This window comes from Armigeres subalbatus, chromosome 2 (genome assembly GCF_024139115.2).
Source record: "Armigeres subalbatus isolate Guangzhou_Male chromosome 2, GZ_Asu_2, whole genome shotgun sequence".
NCBI classification, from domain to species: domain Eukaryota; kingdom Metazoa; phylum Arthropoda; class Insecta; order Diptera; family Culicidae; genus Armigeres; species Armigeres subalbatus.
Window position 1 is genome coordinate 41241256 of NC_085140.1, and position 6740 is coordinate 41247995.

Here is a 6740-nt window from a genome sequence, read left to right on the forward strand (position 1 = left end):
AGCGGTTCGCGGTGGATGGACGATTTTATCCACCGGACGCTTTTGGGAAAGATGGAGGGGGAGTACGAGGGGTTCCGGATTTGTGGCTAAACTGAGCCGCTCGGCGTTTTAACAGTTGGAATGCGAAATTCGATTTGGTTTGATATACTTAACTGCAGTATTGAATTATCATATTTGAATAGTGAAATTTAAAAGGGGAAGTGAAATATATACGTTTTAAATTTGGGATAATCTGATCCGCGAAAACGCTGATAAAGGAGGTAAAAATAGAGGAAGAAACCGAACACTTACTGTACGACCCACTTTGAACAAATCACTGCACTCCATAGCTGAAGCACTGCACCGAATTTGTAAATCAAAGCGATCGGTGCATTTACGATGATTTGCACCGAATCTGCCGCTGCATCTGATTCACATATTTGCTGACCGGCTGGAACGGGGATAAAGCGGGCGGGGTTGCAACTGCCTCCCCCATTACAACACCGCGCGCCCGCACCGGCCGGAAGCGATATTTATGAATAGTTAGCTGTTGGATAAACATTTTCCTTCATCTGTTCCACGAGATAATTTATCACGACTCTGACCATTTGTTATGTCATATTTATGTAATCTAGGAAATTATGGCATCGGGGCAGAATAATTGCACACAGAGGAATATTCGGAAAATGCGCTCGCTCCGGTTGTACGAAACACATACACACACAGACAGATACAGCCAGCCGTCACCGGGTGGTCGTCGGCGTCATTTTTGTCCTCGAGGTCAGGTTTTCACTCTTTGATGAACAATCCTATTCCATGGGCTGAGGGGGGATCCTGTTTTAGGGCATTTCGGTATGAGACAGGCGGTACCAGCTTTGGGGTAGGGACCGAAGAAGCCCTCTCAAGCGGAAAATGATTGCGACTCAGTCGGCTTTATCAATGCGAAGAGCATGGGAGAATTATTGTTGCCACGGTCGTTCTGAACATTTAGATGCTTGCACTCATGCGATTCGTTTCGGGTGTAATTAGTGCGACCGTTATTTTGGGCTTCTGGCTTTCGGGTGCTGGTGAATAAATGACGCATCAAATTGAAATCAAAATATTAGGCTTAAAAAAAACAGGTGGAATATAGGTCAAGTAGAGCTATTCCCATTTGCAGGAATATCTAACGAGTTCGGATAATATCCGTGTTTTGAACAATTGAATACCTATCTAAATTTTTACATTCAATCAGAATTGGTGTAAATTGCCCTGCGATCCAAATTAATAGAAGTTATTAGGATTTTACATTATTCTTGAAGTGCACACCATGGCACGCCAACCAAGTCCATACATTCAGTTAGAAAAGGAAGAAAATGTTAGTGTTTAGTTATTGTTGCTGCCAGAGACCGAAAACACGATTGAATCTCCACAATAAAGGAAGTTCTGTTTGTTGGGTGTAAATTTATAAATATGTATCATTGCACTATGGTTCAGGATACAGTTTTACGCGAAAACATTAATTTTACGTCGAAACTATATTTTTTAGAAAAAAATGTTGTTCTATAAAATTGTTCAAAATAGTAAGGCCATCATTATGGTGCTATCAAAAAATAAGATGGCCCATCATATAAAAAATAATTGCAAATATTTTTTTTATTCATCGGAATACTGTAGTTGTAGCGCAGCTTATTCCAACACATTTTGCTAAAAGAGCTTTTTCTGTAGCTCTTAAGTTGGCTGATTTAGAGCAATTTTACCTAATTGGATTAGGGTGGACCTAAAAAACAGTATTTTTGAGGTCCTTCGCAGCTTAGTTGGTTAAAGCACCTGCCTATCGTACTGTAGGGTCATGGGTTTGATTCCCATCGAAGGGAAAGTGGTTACCTCCAATAAATTTTCCAAATCAATATCTTCCACATAACGTACATATTCACATATGAGTTTTCACAACATTGTAAATTAATGTCCAAGTCGGGTAGTTTAATCCCCGGAAATAGGCAATTAACTTTGATTTTGATTGAACTAAGTATTTTTGATCTACTTTTTTGTTTTAGATTTTTCGAAAAAGTTGTTTTCGGGTGACTTTTAGGCTTTGTTCCAATTGGAGAATTAAACCAAAATTGCACTTAAAACTGACACTTCGAAAATGACAGTTCGAAAATAGAGGGGAAAAATCTATTTTCGAACTGTCAAAAATAAGTCTGCTGCAGAGGAGACTTATTTTTGACAGCTAAACAATTTTCCGCAATCTGACAGCTTCTTGCTCCGTGTTATTTGCGTCGTTGTCGTTATCCATCAGCAGGCTGCTGGTTTTCACAAACTGTTTCGCGCGTTCTTGCATCAACAATTTTCTTCTAATTTTCTTAAAGTTGAAGTAAGGTTTCCAAGATTGCAAATCATTTCAATGAATCTGGAACAGAAAACCAAATCCAAGAAAAGTAAGTAGAATTTCAATACATTTTCATATATAATGGCGGAAATGCATTTCTTTGCAGTGACCACAGAACAAGTGAAGGAACTGATTGCAGCTCGTGTGCATTTCAATAACCTTTTCACCAGGAAATTTTTCGATAAAAAAGCGGCCTGGAGGTAAATACGCATTTAGTCTTATGATTGCATTTGAAATGTTCTTACAAGATTTTACCACATGCTGGGTTACAAAACCGTTTTCACTGCTTTATTTGCCTGATTTTCGTTTTCACTACACTATCCTTCAGCCTCGGATTTTTGGAAGATATGTCACCGTTTTTGTTTTGATGCAGTCTGAAAAAAAGTTTTAGGCCGACTACACTACAAATATTTTCCGGAACAGGGTGGTTTTCTTAGAATTTGTGTTTTTCGCTCTTTTCTCGGAAAATCTGTTAGAATGTCTGCGAAAATATGACTGATCTACTCATTGGAATCAATGGCTCCATTTCTTATTTTCCTAATACATACCTCTAGCATTACTATGAAACTCACGGAAATGTAATCAGGAAATTTTCAGATATAAGTGCTGTCCAATGAGCATCCCCGCCCTGCTCGTTTTTTTGTCAACAAATGGGTATGAGCAGGACAGGGAGAAACTTCGAGCTACTTCAAGCTCTCATTGGACAGCACCCAGGACAGCACTATAGTATATTCAACTCCCTTCCCTCGGATATGTGATCTAGTAGCGATGGATGAGCCATCCACAAAGTAGTTTCACGGGGAGGGGGGGGGGGGTTTGCTTAAAATGTTATCTTAAGTTCCTCCTGAGGCTCGATGCCCACGTAGCGTCTTTTCAACGCAGCGTGCACACAGCGTTAAAATAACGCAGGTGTGCATCGGCGCGGTGACGCTGCGTTAACGCTTTTTTTCGATACACACCTGCGTCTTTTTAACTCCGTGTGCGCGCAGAGTTGAAAAGACGCTATGTGGGCATCGAGCCCTACATTCCATCAGGATTCCTTCAGGAATCTTTTGATGTCCAGGACATTTGTTTTAATAGATCCAAGTATTACTCCTCAGCCCAAGTCCTGGTGTTAGGTGGGACGCTAAACAGCCCTGACACGACGGCCCTCCGACGAGACAGGAGGTTTGCGCAGGCCCAATAAGCCGCCTAGAAAACCAATCATTACGAACAATATAAGAGATAATGCGACTCGATATAATCGGCAAAGACCTAGGCGACGAATACAGGAACACGATTGGAAGCTTGGAACATGGAATTGCAAGTCGCTAGGTTTCGCAGGTTGCGACAGGATGATCTACGATGAATTACATCCCCGCAACTTCGACGTCGTGGCGCTGCAGGAGATTTGCTGGACAGGACAGAAAGTGTGGAAAAGCGGGCATCGAGCGGCTACCTTCTACCAAAGCTGTGGCATTACCAACGAGCTGGGAACCGGCTTCATAGTGCTGGGTAAGATGCGCCAACGCGTGATTGGGTGGCAGCCAATCAACGCAAGGATGTGCAAGCTGAGGATTAAAGGCCGTTTCTTCAACTATAGCATCATCAACGTGCACTGCCCACACGAAGGGAGACCCGACGACGAGAAAGAAGCGTTCTACGCACAGCTGGAGCAGACATACGATGGATGCCCACTGCGGGACGTTAAAATCGTCATCGGTGACATGAACGCACAGGTAGGAAGGGAGGAAATGTATAGACCGGTCATCGGACCGGATAGTCTGCACACCGTAACGAATGACAACGGCCAACGATGCATAAACTTCGCAGCCTCCAGCGGAATGGTAGTCCGAAGCACCTTCTTTCCCCGCAAAAATATCCACAAGGCCACATGGAGATCACCTAACCAAGAAACGGAAAACCAAATCGACCACGTTCTAATCGACGGTAAATTCTTCTCCGACATCACGAACGTCCGCACTTACCGCAGTGCGAATATTGAATCCGACCACTACCTCGTTGCAGTATGCCTGCGCTCAAAACTCTCGACGGTGTACAACACGCGTCGAAGTCGCACGCCGCGGCTTAACATTGGGCGGCTACAAGACGGTAGACTAGCCCAAGAATACGCGCAGCAGCTGGAAGTGGCACTCCCAACGGAAGAGCAGCTAGGCGCAGCGTCTCTTGAAGATGGCTGAAGAGATATTCGATCCGCCATTGGTAGCACCGCAACCGCTGCACTTGGCACGGTGCCCCCGGATCAGCGAAACGACTGGTATGACGGCGAATGTGAGCAGTTAGTGGAAGAGAAGAATGCAGCATGGGCGAGATTGCTGCAACACCGCACGAGGGCGAACGAGGCACGATATAAACAGGCGCGGAACAGACAAAACTCGATTTTCCGGAGGAAAAAGCGCCAGCAGGAAGATCGAGACCGTGAAGAAACGGAGCAACTGTACCGCGCTAATAACGCACGAAAGTTTTATGAGAAGTTAAACCGTTCACGTAAGGGCCACGTGCCACAGCCTGATATGTGTAAGGACATAAACGGGAACCTTCTTACGAACGAGCGTGAGGTGATCCAAAGGTGGCGGCAGCACTACGAAGAACACCTGAATGGCGATGTGGCAGACGAAGATGGCGGTATGGTGATGGACCTAGGAGAACGCGCGCAGGACATAATTCTACCGGCTCCGGATCTCCAGGAACGCTCCACCACGGACCAGGTGTTCGCCATTCGCCAAGTACTGCAGAAATGCCGCGAATACAACGTGCCCACACATCATCTATTCATCGACTTCAAAGCCGCATATGATACAATCGATCGGGACCAGCTATGGCAGCTAATGCACGAACACGGTTTTCCGGATAAACTGACACGGTTGATCAGAGCGACGATGGATCGGGTGATGTGCGTAGTTCGAGTTTCAGGGACATTCTCGAGTCCCTTCGAAACCCGCAGAGGGTTACGGCAAGGTGATGGTCTTTCGTGTTTGCTATTCAACATCGCTTTGGAAGGGGTAATACGAAGAGCAGGGATTAACACGAGTCCGTCCAGCTATTTGGTTTCGCCGACGACATAGATATTATGGCACGAAACTTTGAGAAGATGGAGGAAGCCTACATCAGACTGAAGAGGGAAGCTAAGCGGATCGGACTAGTCATCAACACGTCGAAGACGAAGTACATGATAGGAAGAGGTTCAAGAGAAGACAATGTGAGCCACCCACCGCGAGTTTGCATCGGTGGTGACGAAATCGAGGTGGTAGAAGAATTTGTGTACTTGGGCTCACTGGTGACTGCCGAAAATGACACCAGCAGAGAAATTCGGAGACGCATAGTGGCTGGAAATCGTACGTACGTTGACTCCGCAAGACGCTCCGATCGAATAGAGTTCGCCGCCGTACCAAACTAACAATCTACAAAACGCTAATTAGACCGGTAGTCCTCTACGGACACGAGACCTGGACGATGCTCGTGGAGGACCAACGCGCACTTGGAGTTTTCGAAAGGAAAGTGCTGCGTACCATCTATGGTGGGGTGCAGATGGCGGACGGTACGTGGAGGAGGCGAATGAACCACGAATTGCATCAGCTGTTGGGAGAACCATCCATCGTTCACACCGCGAAAATCGGACGACTGCGATGGGCCGGGCACGTAGCCAGAATGTCGGACAGTAACCCGGTGAAAATGGTTCTCGACAACGATCCGACGGGCACAAGAAGGCGAGGTGCGCAGCGGGCAAGGTGGATCGATCAGGTGGAAGATGACTTGCGGACCCTCCGTAGACTGCGTGGTTGGCGACGTGAAGCCATGGACCGAGCAGAATGGAGAAGACTCTTGTATACCGCACAGGCCACTTCGGCCTTAGTCTGAATAAATAATAATAAGTATTACTCCTCTAGTTGTTGATGCTATATTTCCGTCGGGTCGAAATTAGTACTATAGACTGCTATCGGTGAAAACGGTTAAAATCTGTTTGAAATTCAATTTCTACTATTTATAGATCTTAGTTTCATTCAAATATTAATTCTATTTACAGGACTATACAAGACCATACGGGACTGTTCGAATTTACAGTGGAGCAGCTTAAAATAAAATGGGCTAACTTGACCAGGAAGTACAAGGTATTATGAAATTATCCATCAATCCTCCGATTGTTATCAACAGCTGTGGAATTGTAGTGGAGAACTCCAATAACAATTTTCAGACAGCAACTAATAAATTTTTCGTTCCATGGGCGCTTTTTACGTAAGAATTACACTGGAATTTCTTTTATGCGTTATTTCTACACTTTGGTTTTAGTTCTTTTTTCACGCTAAAGGAAGGAGAGAGCTGTCCTCTTACCTTATGAACTTGGCTACGTGTGGATTCATCATTTTAGAGGAAGATCCAGACAGTACGTCTC

At 44.9% G+C, this 6740-nt stretch overlaps 1 long non-coding RNA gene across 1 annotated transcript; it reads left to right on the top strand.

Annotated features, from left to right (window-relative positions):
• The first annotated feature begins 2287 nt into the window (after positions 1-2287).
• LOC134214433 (uncharacterized) lies at positions 2288-6513 on the top strand. The gene is made up of 3 exons (XR_009979783.1): positions 2288-2399; positions 2457-2550; positions 6375-6513. It is a non-coding gene; the product is annotated as an uncharacterized LOC134214433 (long non-coding RNA).
• Positions 6514-6740: the final 227 nt, after the last annotated feature.